This window comes from Rhipicephalus microplus, chromosome 4 (assembly GCF_043290135.1).
Source record: "Rhipicephalus microplus isolate Deutch F79 chromosome 4, USDA_Rmic, whole genome shotgun sequence".
In the NCBI taxonomy this organism is placed as follows: domain Eukaryota; kingdom Metazoa; phylum Arthropoda; class Arachnida; order Ixodida; family Ixodidae; genus Rhipicephalus; species Rhipicephalus microplus.
In genome coordinates, this window is record NC_134703.1 from 9206456 (window position 1) to 9226375 (window position 19920).

Below are 19920 nucleotides of genomic sequence, written 5' to 3' on the forward strand. Positions count from 1 at the left end.
GCAACGGCGGCGAGCGCGTCATGAAGGGCCCATTATACTCCGACGCAACGTTGACGCAGGCACAGGCTAGGCGCAGCGACCCCACGCTAGCAAAACGCGAGCACTCTGTAGTGTGACATCAGGCGTGACCGGCACGACCAGCGTCTGTCGGCGCAGCCCGACGGCAACCAGTGCGAAATGCGACATGCTGCATTTCGTGTCAATGTGTTACCCAGACAACACTGCGTCTGCCTCTCTTCGTGACGGAGAGACAACGTGGATGCTGAAACACGCATGCGTCAAAGCGACGCAGTGCGGCACGCGCCTGTGAGTATATGGCATGCAGATTCACAATGAAAGTCAGTGAGCAGATCCACTGACTTTCATTTTACTCTAGTAGGGAGAAACCGGCACCTGGCGTGGAATCGCCCGCGTGACGCGATAAAACGAACGCAGGCGAGCACGGGCACCGGCTCACGTCGAAGTGTATTGGCGCTTTTAGTGTGGCGTGTATTAATGCTCTTACATGACACGCATCTCATGATTATCATGTTCACACCAGCCACATACCTTCGTCGTCCATTCACGTGACGTAATACCAAATTTTGGCATATGCGAAGGTAGTGAAACGGCTGCGAGTGCAGCTGAGTGTGGGACGTAGTCATGTTGTTACATGACATGCATGTCATGATCATCATGTTTGGACGTGTCATTTACCTATGTCGTTCGTTCGCGTCCCGTAATACCGAATTTGGTACACGTGATGCTAGCGAAACGGCCGTGAGCCCAACATGAGCGTAGCATGTAGTCATGTTTTTATATGACACGCATCTCACTATTATCATGTTTGCATCAGTCACATACCTTCTTCATCTATTCACGTCCCGTAATACTAAATTCGGTAAATGCAAAGCTAGCGACACGACCATGAGCACATCATGAGTGTGGCATGTAGTCATGTTGTTACATGACACGCATGTCATAATTTTCATGTTAGGGGCTTTCGCTTCTGTTCGCCATGCAGTCATGTCATACCATACCATTTTTGCAACATGTCATGTGAATGACACCACCTCAAGTGCAGCAAAACCATGACATGTAAATTATTACATTTATGGCATACATGTCATGATTTCCATGTTATGACTAGACAGTTAGGTTCGTCATACAGTCATGTTATATCATAATAAGTTTTGTATTGGTACCATTATCCAAACGGCCAGGAGAGCTAAAAGTTGTAGGCGGCTAGATAGATAGATAAATAGATACGCTAAAATTCACCGAAGTTTGGCAAAAAATGCTTCGCATTTAAAAACTAGTGTCATTGACACAGTGGGGCTCGAGCCCGGCTCCGCTGGGTGCCAGCCCAGTATTCTACCACTGAGCTACGCCAGTGCTTTTTTTTTTAATGAATGACATTATCACCAGTAAAGTACACAGAACATACTTCATCAGAAGTCAGGCAAACACACACAAGCGTGAAGAACGGGAAGCCACTCCGGAACGGGGTCAAAAGTCTCGACAACACTGCGCACTTGAGCAGTTGCTTTTCGGAAGACAGATTTCGTCGACCGTGGTGGCTCCGCGTGTCTATCGATCATGTGACTTTTCCATAATGAATAAAGTCCTAACAACATAAACAGGTCGTAAGGAGTACTATCAGTCAGACTCTTTTTGAACGGAAGGAACCTAACACCATGCTTGTGAATTGTGACCTTCACCTTGCTCACTGCCTCTCCGTATGCATGCGTATGCATAAGTTGGCAAACTAACCTTAGGCAGGCTTGATGTCGGGAAAGCAATCGCGTTAATGCGACTTTAAAGCGCTTTCAGACAGCGAAAAAACGTCGTCGCGCAATGCGAATAGCATAACGAGTGGGTCGTCCGATGGTCCAACCCAGTACAAAAGCTTGTTCTTGTTCCCCTATTAACCGTGGCGCATGCTTGCTTGCTTGCTTGCTTGTTCCTTTCTTTTGTGGCTCTCACCCACTAAGGGGGATTGGCCAAGAAGCCGGCGGTTAATGCAAGTAAATACCTATAGATTTTCTAGATTAGGGGAATATGAATACTGTGTTTTGACTGTGAAATTAATTTGGCGCAATGTTAAAAAAAAGAAAAAAAAAGAAAAAAAAGGGGGGGGAGAAATAATAGAATTTGTTAAATATCTGTGGTGAAATCGTTATATGAAATTCTCCTGAAAGTTGAATCATTGCAGTGTATCAGCTAAATAGTAAGTGGTAGTGTGACTAGTAAAATTCGAGAGGTGATGGCTGACTCAGCAAGGTAATCTTCTTGTGTTATATATGAAATCGCAGAGAGCCCCGCAGATGTTCCTGGCACTATGTCCCAATGAAATGGCCCCAAAAGACAAAATATTGGGAGTATTAAGTGATATTCCTAATTTTCTGAATAACATTTCGAAGCAGTTTTTTCTTTGATTTTTGAATCGGTGACATGTGATAAGAAAATGGTCGATATGTTCAGGTTCGTTACAGCTTGAGCACAGAGGGGATGGCACCAGACCAGACCTGTCCTCTTGAGCAATAATTCGTCATCGTCGTCAGCCACTGCATGACGAATTGGCACAAAATTCCTTTGAAGTGTTAAGCGGATACCACGATTCTCTGAAGAATGACGAAAAATAGCATAGCGAATGCCGGCCCACTATCGAAAAAGTTATTATTAATGCCCTAGTGGGTATCGAGCAAATGTGCTTCCAGTATAGTTACCCAATGAAGGTTTCGAAAAGGCTCGGAAAGGCCGTTTTTCTAGTTTTCGCTGTGATTGTGCTGTGCCTTCCGCGCAGGCCTGGCGTTCTTATTTCACAAGTCGCCTTTAGCAAGCTGTCCTTGTGCTTGGGGTGGAGTTTGTCGTATAGGACGGGGCAGTCACTCACGAATTATAAGAGCACTTATAATAAGCGCATGTTAATTACTTGACTATGACATGACAAGTGAGTCTGACATGGCCGAGATTTTCCAAATATCTCGGCTAACGCTCCTATTGGTTCGTGGCGAGCTGGTGCGGTGGCAGACGCCGCAAGAATTGGTCCGAGAGCGATTAGGAACCTTCATGAGCGTGCCAAGGAGGCGGCTTACACATGAAGACTCTCTTAGAGTGCACTAGAACTAGTACACTCTACTTAAAGGGCGCGTTCACACTGAGCGTTCTGGCCACCCAAAAGTGCGCCGAATCCAAATCGGCGGCGGCGAGATCCGCCGAAAGGGCTCTCTCTGCGCGCTCTCGGACCAATTTTTGCGGCGTCTGCCGCCGCATCGGTCGCTCTGGACCAATAAGAACACTAGTCAAAGAATTTAGAAAAATGGCGGCCAAGCCCTCTACTCGTCATGTCGCTGTGCCCATAACTCAACATTGTAACCAACAGGAGTTTCACCCACTCGGTGCCTAATTCTTGTCCCTATTTTGTGAAAAAGGTGACCGAGCTTGTTGTGGTGTTGCAAAGAGAGACGAACCCCAACGCCACTAGCGTCGGCGTTTTTTTTTTGTGCTCCTAATGCATTACAAGACAGCGAATCGCCAGCAATGTAATCACTACTGCTTCTTGTTGCATCCTGCGTACCAGAATCATCCAAGTCTAGACCACCAGAGAGGAGGAGAAAAAAAAACTTTAGTTATCCCAAGAGGGAAAGGTGCGCTGGTGGAGTGTCAGAGGAGCCTACCCAGCGTAGGTCTCCGCTACCCTCTTGGCCCAATTCAAGATGTGGTCCTGGGTAGCGTAGTGGCGTTTGCGAGCCGCGACAGCAACCGCCGGGTGACAGCGCATCCACCCACGTTCGCCCCGTGGTAGATGTCATACTCGGCGGCACGGGATGCGTACAGTGCGAGCGACACTGCGTTTCGGCGGCTGGAGAATTTCGCTTGCTGTAGAAAGCGGATGCTTCAGTGTGAACTAGGAGTAAGAGCGATCGGCGTGGAGAGGGCCCTTTTGGCGAATCTCGCCGCCGCCGAATCAGAACCCTTTCGGTGCCTGGAATGCTCAGTCTGAATGAGCCATTAGGGAGTTCGTAGTATCTGTAGCTTAACCATCTGGAAGCTTTCATGAGAAACTGATGCGGGCGTGCTTGGGTATACGCCGCTGAGAACGGTGTAACTTATAGCACAGCCAATGAAGACCATGCGTAACAGCGATGCCGAATGTTTTTTTGTTTCTCTTTGACTGAAGGCCCCGCCTCCGCTCAGGAGGGTCACTTAGCCAAATTTGCAATGCCCGAACCAGCAACGCAGGGAACGTGAACCGTATTTAACGCATGATTCAAAATATTGACGAACAGCCTTCCGATCCGGCTCAACACGACACTGACGCACAAAGAAATACCGAAAACCCGGAACAAACAATCCCCGCAGACTGGTGGTCAATGGGACATACACAGCAAAACAACGGCAGGAAAGCCAGCACAAAACATAACAGCAAGAAATAGCACTCACACGCAACTCACCGTAGACTATGGGCCCCCGGCTCACCTTATAGCCAAGAGGGACTCGCTCGCTGGATTTCGTGCCGACCGGTTGTGCCTTCGCGATCTCCGACGTCAGCGTACATCTGGCCTACTGGACTTGCCCTACGCCATCTCCTTACGCCGAAAAGAGCTCTCGCCAGCGGTGCCCCATCCTTGGACTCCTGCAACCTTGTCCATCGTTCCTTTCTTCTGTTTACTTCTGCCGTTCGCTGTCCCTGCGCCTCACTCTCTCCTTCCTCTCTCTCTGTCTCTTTACCCTTTAATCCTATCCTTTTAATCCTTTCTCTACCCCCATCCCTCGTGAGCTACTGTTGAGGTGTCTTCCCCCTGAGAGACAGTTACGGGGTTCATTTTTCTTACATTTTCATTTGAAATCACTTCCCCCCTTATAGCCGACGTCCCCAAAATCGACGAGGCCTCGCCTCTGTAGTACGCGCGGCAGAAACATCCTTCGCGCCTAGCGCAACCAACGCCGCATCCCCTGCCCCGCCGCAGTGGTCTAGTGGCTAAGGTACTCGGCTGCTGACCCGCAGGTCGCGGGTTCAAATCCCGGCTGCAGCGGCTGCATTTCCGATGGAGGCGGAAATGTTGTTGGCTCGTGTGCTCAGATTTGGGTGCACGTTAAAGAACCCCAGGTGGTCGAAATTTCCAGAGCCTTCCACTACGGCGTCTCTCATAATCATATGATGGCTTTGGGACGTTAAACCCTACAAATCAATCAATCAATCAACGCCACATCCCATCGCTTGCCTGCCACTATCAAAGCCCCTGGGCTCGTCTCGCACCCCTTTTTGTCTCCAGCCGTCTTTTTGCCCCCTGTGGCCTTTTGGATGCTGACGCTCGTCCCGCGCATGTGAAATGCGCCTGTATTCTCCTCGCCCAGCTTCCACCGTGCGTGATACAGATAAGGGCCCATCGGCCCGACACTCCCCCTCCGCCACAAAAATGGACACTCCCCTGAGTGTCATAATCCACCGACTACTAAAGAAATAATCAGCCCTTTAAATAATACAAGGTAGTAAACTAAGAAGCAGTGGCTGATTAGTGTACACAGTTCGTCGGTCATCACAACACTTCATTATTAGCCGCGTGTCCGTGTCGACGCAGTTTGTCAGGTACCACAACACATCACCACTCGTCGCATGTCTTTGTCATGAGTTGCACCGACAGAGCTTGCGCACACATCACATAACTCTTGGTGACCTGTCTTTGTCCTGTTATGACCGTCGTCAGTAGGCGCCATGCTGTCGCTGAGAAGCGTAGCCGGGCAGCGCCCCCACGCTTGGAACCCCGTTTTCTCGGAACCAGCGTCCGGAGCATACGGGGGAGCGGCGCTCTTTTTAATCCCCATACAAGTAGTGGACTGGCCGGCTGCCTATGCCCGCGAGATATTGTCCATGTTAGCCGGAGGATGAGACGTCGTGTCGCCACGACGCCGTAAGCCGTTCTAGAGAGGACAACACAGACAGCATCTTCCTTGGAAGAAACCGCGGCCGCCGCCACAAATTGTCCTGTTAATTGAGCGAACAGATTGGCGGACCGTTTGATGTCTGCTGTCAGGAGCTCGGGACCCCTCGATCAGCGGCATACACACGACGAGGAAGAGCCCCTCTGGCGCCGCCTTGCAGTGCAGTGATCATGACTCAATATTGGATGTTCACGTGGGCCGTGCATGCTCGTACCCCTCGCCTGTTGTGTGTGTGTGATTGATGTTCCACTCAAGAAAAAGGAGCCCGACAGGGCTTATAACGACGCCGCAGAGTGCGGGACCTCGCTCTGAACCATGTAACGGTTCAACCACCACGCTCGTGATTTGTGAACTCCTAACCTCGTGCTGTAAATAAGTGTAAATAGTGCCATAAACCTGCTTGTTTTTCGTACCCCATCTTGTCAGCATTCGTTTCCTCCACTCGAAGTTACGCCACGCTACCACAAAAGACCGGGCAGACCCCGGTCGGCAACAACGGGTGCTCAGCGCTGGGATTCGAAGCGACAACTGGTGAACAGCGCCGGGAGCCGCAACAGTGCCGACGGTTGCACAGAATGTAAAGGGCACGTAGCGCGCGGCGGTGTTCGCAGCGGACTGGGCCGGCGTTCCACGACTTGTCAGCCTTCTGCTTTGTCACTGGCTAGGTAGAAAATCACTAAAGATGCTGCGGGTGATCTGTGAAAGGCAACATTATCACAGCAGTACAACAACAACAACAAGAACAAGAACAACAACAACAACAACAACAACAACAACAACAACAACAACAACAACAACAACAACAACAACAACAACAACAACAAAAGGCACCGCATCCTGATTGGCAAAGAACTACTACGCCGGGCAGCAATGTCGACGATAGTGGGGGAATGGGTATACGCGTCTGGTGGGCACTCGTAGTAAGCTTTGCGGTCACACACGTTTACAGGGGCTGTTACTCGACCACCGCGTTTGTTTTTGAGATGGTATGCTAAAGATTTGCTTTCCAATCACGTAGGGACCATCCCATCGTAATGCGAAGGAGGCAGCAAACGCTTTTGCTGCATTACTGAGTGGGTGCGTGCGGCGGACCACCGCATCAGCGATTGCAAACTCTAGAGGTCGCCTGCCCTTGTTATATTGGCTGCAATGTTCCAGGCGGGCTAGTTCCAAGTTCTCCCTGGCTTTCCGCAAACTTTTGCCCAAGCAACTGCAAAGATTCTGTGCAAATGCCATGTAGTTGCAGCGCGGTGATTTGGAGTTATGGGTGAGCGCATGTTCGATAGGGAATTTGAGCTCGTGACCTAAGAGAATGGCTGCCGGAGTAAAGCCAGTTGAACGATTCATTTCATTTCATTTCATTTATTTATACTGTTAGCCCAGAAGTGGGCCGTTACAGGGTGGAAGTACAAACAATTATTTGCAAAAAAGAAGTACCGTACAGGTCTCGAGATAATTTCTCGGTATTATTGTGACCAGCAACTCGAAGTTATACATAACATACATAAATGGAACACACATGCGATGCAATACATACGCGCAGAACAGCACATGACACATTTGAGGCGGCACTTTTGCACCGCGCTGAAGATTTGAAAGACAACTACTGCAGAATCATGCAACCAACAAAAAGTACACACACACGCAAAAAAAAAAAACATATGTCACTGTTATTCGGAAAATAAACGTTTTAGATTCTGTTCAAATGATGTAAGCGAGGAACAACCAATTATAGACTCTGGCAGCATATTCCAATCTTCAATAGCACGTGGAAAGTAACTGAACTTAAAGCAATCGTTACGTGGGACTAGGGGTGGTATATACATATTATGGCGATGTCTGGAGTGTTCTTGTGTGTTGACCTGGAAGTAATCTGAATAGTTTAGTTTAAAATGATTATGAATTAACTGGAAGAGGAATTTCAGACGCTCAATCCTCGTACTAAGTTCAGGACTATCCAGTCCAGCTTTTTTACAGAGTTCAGTAGGAGAATGATGTCGGCGATATTTATTAAAAATAAATCTCGCACCAAGTCGCTGTATTTTTGTTATTTTATTGCAGTTTGTCTTTGTGTAAGGGTCCCAGACAATTTTAGAATATTCGATAATAGGTCTGACAAGAGTTTTGTAAGCAAGACACTTTATATCAGATGGGGCGGTATAAAGGTTACGTCTAAGGCTATACAATGCCTTGGTAGCCCTGGAGCATACATTATCAATATGAGTGTTCCACCGGAGGTCGGGCGTGAACCATAACCCAAGATATTTATAGTTTTGTACACGCTTGAGGAAAGCATTGCCAATCTGGTAGTTGTAATCTAGAGGTGCTTTCTTTCTAGTTATAGTCATAAAGACTGTTTTTTCTGTGTTCAAACTCATTTGCCATTCTTCGCACCAATCCTTTATTCTTTGAAGATTGTTGTTTAGATTAACTTGGTCATGTTCAGTCTCAATTCTGCTATAAACAACACAGTCATCGGCAAACAACCTTATCGGGACCGTAACGCGGTTTGGTAGGTCATTTATATATAACAAAAATAAAAGGGGACCCAGCACGCCCCCCTGGGGAACTCCAGAATTCACTGCAACTGCTCTAGACTGTTTATTTTTTATTTGAACAAACTGCTGACGGCAGCTGAGATAGAATGAAAACCATTTTGTCAAGTGATTATTTTGAAACGTTAAGTCAATTTTAAACAATAGCTTTGAGTGCGATACTTTATCAAATGCCTTTGCGAAATCCAAATATACCACATCAGTTTGACCACGCAAATTGATTGTTTTTGAAAGATCATGAACAAATTCGATTAACTGAGTTGTTGTAGATAAGCCTCGGCGGAAGCCATGCTGCTTCGAAGATAATAGATTGTGCGTATCAAGATAGGACATCAAGTGTTTGTTAATAATGTGCTCGAGTATCTTTGAACATGTACTGATAAGTGAAATAGGACGGTAGTTGCGCTCGTCCCGAGAGGAGCCACTTTTGTGAACAGGGGTAATTTTAGCCTGCTTCCACGCTAGTGGGAAAGAGCCACTGCGCAGGGACGACTGAAATATTTTTGTAAGGAAGCGAGCCGCCCATTCAGCGTATCTGTACAGAAATTCGTTTGGTATACCATCAGGGCCGGGGGTTTTTCTTGTATTTATATTAAGTAAAAGATTTAGGACACCCTCTTCGCTAATTACCACATCATCGATCGGCCGCTGCAATGGTGACGTAGAAAACTCGGGCAAAATGCCATTATCATGAGTAAACACAGAAGCAAAAAAAGAATTGAAATCATCAACACGTTGTTGAGTAATTTCAGGTGGCCTCGGAGAGCTTGCTGGGGGAGTTACAAAGCGCCAAAACCTTGAGGGGGCTTCCTTCAAGTATTTCGTCAATGTCACATTGAAAAACCGATCCTTGGACTGCTTGATCAGACGTTTCAGTTCTTGTCTCATTGAAGAAATGCAAGCTGTTCCTTCAGGGGTACAATTTTTTGCACAAGATTTCCGTTTCCGTTTTAGTTTTCTTTTTGTGTGAATGATTTCTCTGGTAATCCAGGGATTGGTTTTACAAATGCGTTTTCTAATCCTAGGTACATAGCTGTCTATGCACTTCCCTACAACAATTGAAAAGAAATGCCATAGCCTATCAGTGCTGCAGTCAGTGTTGTAAAGGACCTGAAATTCATCAAAGGACCTTTCAAGATAGTCCAAAATAGACACATCATCAGCCGCCATAAAATTCAATACAGTGCTAAGTGTGGGTTTACCCAAGGTGTCTGGGGACAATGCTAGGTGCGTTACTACCATTCTGTGGTCGGATAGGCCTTCTACAACTTCACAACGGCTGAGTAACGGCAACAGCTTTGGGGACACAAAAACCAAATCAAGGATAGATGACCTTGTAGTCCCTATCCGAGTAAATTCAGTGACAGTTTGCGTTAGCCCGTAGCAGAATGCCAGCTCCAGTAGTTGCTCAGCACTTGCAACCTGTTCCGATCCAGGAGACTGGGATAGCCAATTAATATCCGGAAGATTGAAGTCCCCTAATAATAATACGTTATCTTGGAGGCTAAAATTAGAATCCATAAAATTTCTTAGCTTTGCGATTATATCAAGAGAGGAATTCGGCGCTCTATAAATCCCTCCAATATACACAGTTCGCTCGCTGAACCCACACCTAATCCACAACATTTCTATGTCATAGTTATCATCCAACACTGAAAACCTAATGTTGTCTTTAATAAGAAACGCAACACCACCACCTCTTCCTTGCCGGTCTTTTCTAACAATTGTGTAACCTGTAGGTGTTACTTCAAAATCTGCTACATCCGTGTGTAACCAAGTCTCTGTTACGACCATTATATCCGGTTCATGCTCCAGGATTGCGGCTTCAACTGCATCAGCTTTATTCAGCAAACTTCTGGCGTTTACATTAATAACCTTAACAGATGCGGTCGGTCTCGATTTGCGTCAGTCAGAGCTGGTAATACCTGGGCTAGCATACCTGAATCGCTCGTTGGTAGCCTCATTCCAGCCATAGAGAACGTTGTTTACTTTCAATTTATCGATGATTAGTTTAACCTTTGCTTCCTTTGCTCTTTCATCCGCTGATGAAATCCATAGTTGTTTTCTGATTTCAACTACTCGTTTAGAGTAATCTTCGCTGATACTGAATTGTGTCCCCTTGAGGTTGCGGCAGTTTTTTTACTGCCGCAACCTCAAGTGAATCTGTTGTTCGCCACGCGAACAACAGATTCACTGTTGTTCGCGTGGCGAATGCCATTTCCTGTCGCGGGCATCCAGTCCTTGTGTCGGTCGGTGAAAGCCACTAACGTTGTCTTGAGGTTTCTGTTGAGGCGCTCAGTAATATTGGCCTGAGGGTGGTAAGGTGTCGTTCTTTTGTGCTGTACACCAAGAACTTTGCAAGTGTCCGCAAATATTCTACCTGTGAAATATGCAGCGTCGTCTGTTATTAGCACCTTTGGAAAACCGAAGCGAGTGAATTTCTGCAGCTGACAATTCCAAATTAGCTTAGAATCGAGCAGGCATAACGGAAACACATTTTGAATAATGATCAATGACTACTAACAAGTACCGACCCCCCCTAGCTGATCTAGGGTACGGGCCCATTGCGTCACAGGCAACGATTTCCCATGGGTACCTGCTTTCCACAGATTGCGTGAGGCCCGGTGGTTTGCCTACCCTCGGTTTTGTGGTCTGGCAGCTAGGGCAAGTGCGAACTTGAGATGTGACGTCCTTTCTCATGTGCGGCCATGTGGCGACGCGACAACTTCTCGAAAGTTCTCTTGTCATCACTGTGACCAGCGAGGCCTGTGTCATAAAAGTATGCCTAGAAACTTTTGCGTAGAGTCCGAGGAATGAAAATGCGTAACGGGGGCTCGCCATCACGCGCATCAAAAGAGGGTACATAACGCATAAGCAGGCCGTCCTCGGCTTTTAAGCAGCTGCCTTAAGTGTTTGTGGACCGTGTGTTCCCGGTGACACTGGCTGTGACCAGGCCACTGCATATTTCCATGCACTGGTCGTCGCTTCTCTGAGCGTCAAGAAGCTGTTGTTGTGAGACCTGTGTTCCCCATGCATCTTCATGCATTGTCACAGCCAGGACCTAGGTGGTGGGTTCACCATCTCCGGACAGTGGCGCTCTGGAAAACGCGTCAGCCACTTTGTTGCCGGTACCTTTCTTGTACTCAACTCTGTAATTATATTTCAGAAGAGGAAAAGCCCACCGGGCCAGACAAACGGATGTGTTTTTCATCTTCGACAGCCATAACAGCGCCTGGTGATCGGTTTTAATCGTAAATGAGGCTCCATATTGAGGTACATGTCAAATTTCTTCAGCGCGAATACGATTGTGAGGCACTCTTTCTCTGTTACGGTGCTGATACTTCGTGCGCCCGAGAGCGTGTGGCTCGTAAATGCTAGTGGGTAAAGCATCTTTTGATATTCCTGGAGCGAAACTGTTCAAAGGCCATAGTCACTAGCATCGGTCGGCACAGTGAAAGGCACGTTTAGGTCAGGGAGGCGCAACCGTGATGTATCAGCGATAGCCTTTGAAGGAGCCTGGAATGATGCATGCTTCACGTTAGTCCAAGACCAATAGACACCCTTGCTGGAGAGCTGGTGAAGTGGTCTGGCCAGATCATTACAGTGGGGAATGAAGTGGTGGTAGAAGCCTACCATACCCAAAAAACGTTGCAAGCTCTTGACACCCGTTGCTGGTGGATAATGCAGGATTGCCTGAAGTTTCTGTTCATCTGGTTGTACTGTGCCTCGCTCGATAACGAGAATTAAGAGGCTGATTTGTTTGAGACCAACTGAGCTTTCTAGGGGTTGATGGTGAGCCCTGCTTCCTGCATTCTTTGAAATACAGTGGTTAGGTGGATCAGTGCTCATCGAAGGTTTGCGAAAAGGCTACCACGTCGTCCATGTACGCCATTGCATAGTTGAATTTAGCGTCTCGAAGCATAATGTCCATGACGCGCTGAAATCTGGCGGGTGAAATGCACAATCCGACGGGTTATCTCGTAAACTCAAACGATCCCCTGTGACAAGTAAATGCTGTTTTCTCAGCATCGCACTCTGCTAACGGAATTTTCAAGAAGCATCTGCTGCAGTCAAGGGTAGTGAAGAATTTGGCGGCCTTAAGGGAGTGCATAACAGAGTCTATTGATGGGAACGGGTAGGAGTCTCGAAGCATGATGGCATTTACCCACTGGTAGTCTACGCACAAACGCGCAGAGCCGTCCTTCTTTGGAGCTAAAATAACTGGAAACGCCCATGAACTGTTAAGTGCTCTCACGGCACCAATCATTATCGTCACCAGCCTGACTACGTCGACTGCAGGACAAAGGCCTCTCCCATGTTCCGCCAGTTAACTCGGTCCTGTGCTTGCTGCTGCCAATCTGTACCCGCAAACGTCTTAATCTCATCTGCCCACCTAACCTTCTGTCTCCCCCTAACCCGCTTGCCTTCTCTGAGAATCCAGTCAGTTACCCTTAATGACCAGCGGTTATCCTGTCTACGCGCTGAATGCCCAGCCCATGTTCATTTTCTCTTCTTAATTTCAATTATTATATCCTTAACCCCTGTTTGTTCCCACTCTGCTCTCTTCTTGTCTCTTAAGGTCACACCCACAATTTTTCTTTCCATTTCTCGCTCCGTCGTCCTCAATTTAAGCTGAACCCTCTTTGTAAGTCTCCAGGTTTCTGCTCCGTAGCTAATACCAGCAAGATACAGCTTTTATATACCTTCCTCTTGAGGGATGGTGGCAACCTACCTGTCATAATTTGAGAGTGCTTGCCAAATGTGCTCCACCTAATTCGTATTCTTCTAGTTACTTCAATCTTGTGGTTCGGCTCCGCGGTTATTACCTGCCCTAAGTAGACATACACTTTTACAACTAGAAGTACACTATTACTTATCTTGAAGCGCTGCTCTCTTCCGAGGTTGTTGTTCATTACTTTCGTTTTCTGCAGATTAATTTTAAGACCCACCTTTCTGCTCTCCTTCTTCTAACTCCGTAATCATGAGTTGCAATTCGTACCCTGAGTTACTCAGCAATGCGATGTCATCAGCAAAGCGCAGGTTACCAAGGTACTCTCCATTAACTTTTATTCCTTACTGTTTCCATTCTAGGTACCAGTGGCGAGCATTTATTTGAGGGCAGCGTCCAGAAGTGCACGCTTGTGCACGCTCAGCGGGCGCGGATTGAAACGGATAGGGCGGGTGTCACCTGTGTAAATCCTGTGTTATAATGCATTGACCTTGACAGGAGCCTCTGTGAACATCGCCGAAAAAGGCTTCAGGGCTGTTGTGATTTTAGCTTTTAGCTCTGATGGCCCTTTGAAGCATTCTGTAAGAGTCAAGAAGTCAGTAGTGGTCTCCAAGAACGGATGCACATTTGTTGCAAGCAGATCAGACGGGAGTTCTGGCGAGGTAGGCATGAACGTGAGTGGTTTTGCTTTGATGTCGTGGCTGCAGGTGCCTGTGCGGATATTGGCTAAAAAATTGCGCCCAAGATCACGGGGCAGGAAAGTCGGGGTAAATGTAGGAAACGTTGACGAAATTTTCACCCGTCGAGTGTAACCGCTAAACGAGCTGCAAGTGTAGAAGAGACGACCTCAGCAGAAGCCACACGCAAATTAGATTTTACCCTTCGCAAAGCTAAGCCTTTAACGTCACAGGCTTTCTCGGTGCGATCCCCGAAAACAGATACAGCTGAGCCAGTATTTAAAAGAGCGGGGACTTTTACTCTTGTCATGGAAACCATCACGAATGGTGCTTTATCAGCGTGGGGAACAAGAGAAGGCCGATCGCTCACCGTATTGTAGGGTAGACTGTGGCTGTCGGGTGGGGGGCACTCTGCAGGAGTGTTGGTTTCTTGGTTCTCTGGTAGTTTTCCGAGCGGGGAAGAATGCGGCGTTATCTCTTTGGGCATGTGCTGCTTTTCTGAAGGTTTCCCGCGGCCGTGCTTCCCGGCGGCTGGATGATGCGAAGACCGAAATAACCGGCGTCGGGACCTCTGCGGCACTTCTGGCTTCTCTTGAAGACGAACCGTAGCCTACGGAGGAGGCGTATTAGGTTTTTTAGGACCTGCATAAAGTGAGACCCCCCCCGGGGGGGGGGGGTAGAATACTGGCAAGCGATAGGTGTGCGCTCACCATCACCGGCCCCAGTCGTTTCCCTGGCGGCCAGGGCCTGGTCTGCCTGAACATTAGCTTCTGTAGTGGCCCCAACCTCCACACTGGAAGCATACCAGAAGGTTCCTGCTTGTGCCTCCTGCACTATAATGGGTGGCGGCCGCTACGGGCTGAATTTGGGTCGAGGCGCCCGGTGTGGGTGTCCCACGCTCCTGGATAATTGATGTGAAGGCGGATGGAGCAAACATATTGTAGTGACTGAATGGGTCTAGAGCTCTTAGTGGGGCCGTCGGTGAGGTCATAGGGTTGGTCGGACCATGCCACGCGCAGGACGGCTCTAGAGTGGATTCGGGAGGAGGCTGTGGTTAGTATGCGACCTCGACCAACATCGCTGCCTGAATATCACCCGTTGCTCTAGCGAGACCGTCGAGTGAAGAGAACGAGCGACCCCTTAAGTACGCCTTGAAACGCGGATGCGACTGACCTAACTGCTCGAGTCACTCTTTCCGCGTCATATGCTGAAGGGTATGCGTTGTCGTAAAGCCCCTGAAAGGATCGTACGTATTCTTGGAGGCATTTATCCTCACCCTGTGTACGCCTGCATAGTTCATCTTTCATGCGAATGATGTAGTCGGGGCGAAGAAATTCGGCACGGAATAGCTGCTCAAAACGGGACCAACTGTCGAAGGACCAACTGTCGACGACGCCAGCGTGCGGCAGAGCCAGACAGGGCGACGGGCAGCACGCGTAGCAGGAGAGTCTCATTTGTGAGGACTTGCGCGTCGCGATAATCTTGTAACTTTTGCGAAAAGTCGGCGACTAATTTCATGTCCGCGTATCCCTCGTATGTAGGAATGGCCAGCGGTACATGATAATCACTCCGTCATTAACATATGGCGTCCGATCACGTTGCGGAATACCGAGTTTGGTACATGTGAAGCTAGCGAAACGGCCTTGAGGGCATCGTGAGCATAGCATGTAGTCATGTTGTTACATGACACGAATCTCATGATTATCATGTTTGCACCAGTCAAATACCTTTGTCATCCATTCCCGTACCGTAATACGAAATTTGGTATATGTGACGCTAGCGAAACGGCCGCGAGCGCATCATAAGCGCGACATGTAGCCATTTTGTTACATGACACGCATGTCATGATCTTCATGTTAGGGTCTGTCGCTTGTGTTCGCCATGCAATCATGTCATACCATACCAGTTTTGCAACATAACATGTAAACTAAAGCACCGCAAGAGAAGCAAGGCTATAAAGTGTGCTATAAAGTGGCTATAAAGAAATGCTTCGCATTAAAAAAAATGGCAGCATATCCACGGAGTGAATGATGGCGAGTGGGGCGAAGCATTCATCCGTCCATTCGTTCTTGCTTCCGTCCATCCATGCGTCCATCTGTGTGACCGTCCATGCGTCAATCCGCCCATCCGTGCGTGCGTCCGTTCGTGCGTCCGTCCCTGCGTTCGTCCATGCATACGACCCTGGGTCCGTTCACGCGTCAATCCATGCATCTGTCTGTGTGTCTGTTCGTCCATCTATTCAACACTCCATGTACCACCATCTCGCATCTTTTCACCATATATTGCCCATATAGAAGCACCGCCGTTTAGCGGACATTCCAAGGACTAAACGAGAGGTGGCACACGCACACTTTCTTACGGCTTGCCCTTCGGGGTTACTTCCCACCTTTAACCACCTCGAGTTCATGGTATATACTAGTTCATTGTAATCATGGTACTGCGGCTCAACGCTCGCTAATCCTTTGTAAAACTAAGGAGGTTACACCCAGCGAGTATAATGTAGCAACCCTTTCTTGTCAGACAGTGCTCAATGTACATGCGAATGGCTGCTAATGGGGATCGCAGCATGCGCTTTACCTAAAAGCCAAATTCTCCTGTCTCTCACTCCTCACTAGCAGCTATTGGCATGTACATTAAGCGTTACTTTTTACTGTTTAAGGACGCACAGAAAAAATCTCTTACCGGCACCACCTTGGAGGTCAAAATATAACAATTGTTACACACTACGACCCTACGAGGGACGAACAGGTGCCGCTATAAGGAGCTTCGCCCCTAAAACCTTGTTTGTAAACGCTAGGGCTTCCGGTCATTCGCACTTACGAATGGCTTGTAACGCAAATGTTCCTCTGAGACGCTCGTAATTTTCTTGTCAAGAAGCGTGCCAGTGAAAAGCTATTCAGTGAAGGGGCGTAAAAGGAAGCATTCTTTCGGGCGTTGAGACGTTCTTTTGCGTGCATCTCTGTTTGATCGAACACTCTTTTTAACGCTGTTCGAGATCTTCACCAGGCATCTTTTCTGGGAGCATCTTACGCGTGCAGGAAAGCGATTGCTGCGAGAACCTTTTGTGAACAAACGCGAATGAGTTCTTATTCGAGAGATTATTTTATATTTATCCTCAACCTATTTGCCGCATATAAATTACAATTTTTATAAAGCCATAATGCATTCAGTGGCGTTACTCATGCTAACAAGAACTATTTGCTCACGCATAGTAAAGAGTGGGCAGAAAGTTCCCGTTTCATTCGTTTTTTTCCCTTTTTTGTAGTTGTAGCTGTCCGAAGGAAGGGAATTGGAAGTGTACGTCAAGAAAACGGTAAATGCGGAGGGGTGTCATAGAAATGTTTTTCACCGTTCAGTTGTGCCTAAAATATCATTATGATTCATTTGGAACTAAAAACGAAACATCCAGGCTCCTAGGAAGTTCGCTATGGCGTCCTCAAATTCACCTGCAGAAATGGTCGCTAGGTGAACATCAACTATCTAAATGAGGTAGCCTCGGAAACCTTCTTGTTCAAAAAAAAAAAAAGACATTCAGTGAGATTTGTCGGCATCCTTTCTGGTTTTTGTATGTTCTTTTTTCTGGCCTTCTCGTCTCTGTCCTTGAGTGTCGTGTTGTTTCGCAAGAGACAGTGGCCCACTAGAAACGTCGGGCTGATTGTGTTACCGTGTGAGCGCATCGCTCGAAAGGGGCACATTGTACCGACCTCATAATCCAATTGCGACCTCTGGGAAACAGGGAAACAGCGTTGACGCCTTAGCCTGCCTGAGCACGAAGCGCTAACAAGTAGGTTGGGGCCTTTCATTCAGTTTCACGACAACGACAACATTGATTTTCAAGGCAGAGTGAGAGGCTCCGTGGTCATTGTTCCCTCTAGCTGCGTGCTTGCATGTTCAGATTTTTTTTTTGCTGTGATTACGCTATTTGTTGAATTCGCGAGAACTCACGAGTGATAGCTCGTGCCACAGCTGCCCCTGCCAAAGTAGCCTATCGGGCCGTTCTTTCCAGTTCCGTAGTGTGAATTCAGCTTCATCCTAGATCGGGACGTCATCAGCGGCTGTATCCGGGAAACGCAGCGCGGCATCCGTCGCGGACACTCATCTGTCGTCTAAGCCAGAACAGCTCCGCTATCAGAATGAACATTCTTTCGATGCTCACAGCAAGCTTTCCGCTGCTATAGAATTGCCCGCTGAGAATAATGCGGCCCTCAATATACTTAAAAAACATGGCTGACCCCCTATGTAGGAATTGTTTTAACGAGAAATCAAACTGTGTTGTTACAGAGGTAGTTGAGCGTTAATTGTGCATTTTTTGCAGCAGCAGTAAGACATTTAAAAGTCACATTATAAACTGCAAGCAGCTCCAAACTTTCAGCGCACACCTCAAGAAGAAAGCACGCACAAAATAAGAGAGAGAGAGAGTTTATTTACAGAAAGGTAGAGAGGTCGGCCTAGCTATAGTTTGCTCTGGCCTGCTACTATACACTGGGGAAGGGTGACTGGGGAGTGAAAGAGTGATGAATGACGATGGTAAGGTAGAGAGATGATGTGTTCTTATTAGGCTGGGTAACTCTACAGACGTGCATCCAGTCCAGTGGCTTCTAAGGAAGCGATGACGGCTTGTATAACCACATGTGTGCTGCTGGCGTCAGGCCAAGGACCTAACACAACCTCATCGGTTAATGGTCGACTAATATATCGGCCAATCGAAGATATCAGTTGCTGACGTTCGCTTGCATGTGCTGGACAGTCGCAAAATATATGTTCTAGCGTTTCTGGCAACCGACAGTGACCACAATTGGGATCTGTGTCATTACAGCCAATCAAGTGGGTGTAACGTCTCGTGTAAGCCACGCCGAGCCGAATGCTGTGGATAACGCATGAGATGCTTCGCTTTAACTTGTGAGGCATACGGAACTTCATTTCCGGGTCCCATTTGTGCAGCCGCTTCTGCTGGTGTTCTGGTTTCTGCCAGAAATAAACGTACACAGTACAAGCTGGGACTAACTGTCACATCGCGACACTTGAAGCGCGCTGCTCAAGCAGGAAGAAATACACACGAAATCAGCGCACAAGTATACACAGGACGCGCCAACATCTGTCACACTATGTCGCGTGTCAGCAGCACCGCGGAGGCGGCGCTTCGTGCAGGCGACGTGCTCTGGACCGCGCTCAACGCGAGCAAGTCGCGACATCTCGCTACTGATAACGAAAACGCGCTAAAGTTTCAAGCTCTACGAACTGCGAAACGGTGTATGGTGTGCATACTATATTGCTTGCCGTTAGCGTTTCCGACAACGGACGCTTCGTGGCGTAGTGGTTAGCGCCAAGCACTGGAAATCGAGAGGTTGCTTGTTTGATTTCGCGCGACAAATGCTCGCTTCTGGTTTTAAATGTGAAGTATTTCTTAGCGAACTTCGGTTACTCTTACCGTACCTATCTAGCCACCTACAACGATTAGCTCTCCTGGATGTTTTGATAATAGAATACATACCAAAATTCATAAATTGATATGAGATAACATGGCTGTATTTCGAACATAAGTCACAAGTGATAACATGAAAATCATAACATGTCGGTAATGAATGTCGTGACTTACATGTCATGGTAAAGCGGCTCTTGCGGTGGTTTCATTCACATGATATATTGCAAAACTGGTATGGTATGACCTTACTGCATGGTCAACATAAGTGACAGGCCCTAACGTGGAAATCATGGCGTGCATGTCCCGTAAGTCATGACTACACGTTGCGCTCACGGCGCGCTCGCGGCCGTTTCGCTAGCTTCACATATACCAAATTTGGTATTACGTGACGTGAATGAATGACGAATGTATATGACTGGTGCAAATATGATAATCATGACATGAGTGTCCTGTAGCAACATGACTACATGCCACGCATGATGCGCTAGCGGTCGTGTCGCTAGCATCATATGTACCAAATCTGGTATTACGTGACGTGAGTTGACGACGAACACAGATTTCAGGCGTAAACATAATAATCGTGTTATGGCAGTCATTCACTACACAATTTAC

General features: G+C 47.6%; 1 protein-coding gene and 1 pseudogene across 1 annotated transcript in view; one reads left to right on the forward strand and one right to left on the reverse strand.

The window, feature by feature from the left end:
* Positions 1 to 19920, forward strand: part of LOC119171523 (atrial natriuretic peptide receptor 1) — a 770478-nt gene that overhangs the window by 437337 nt on the left and 313221 nt on the right. The window lies entirely within an intron of this gene.
* On the reverse strand, positions 14650 to 17917 carry LOC119171522 (uncharacterized; annotated as a pseudogene).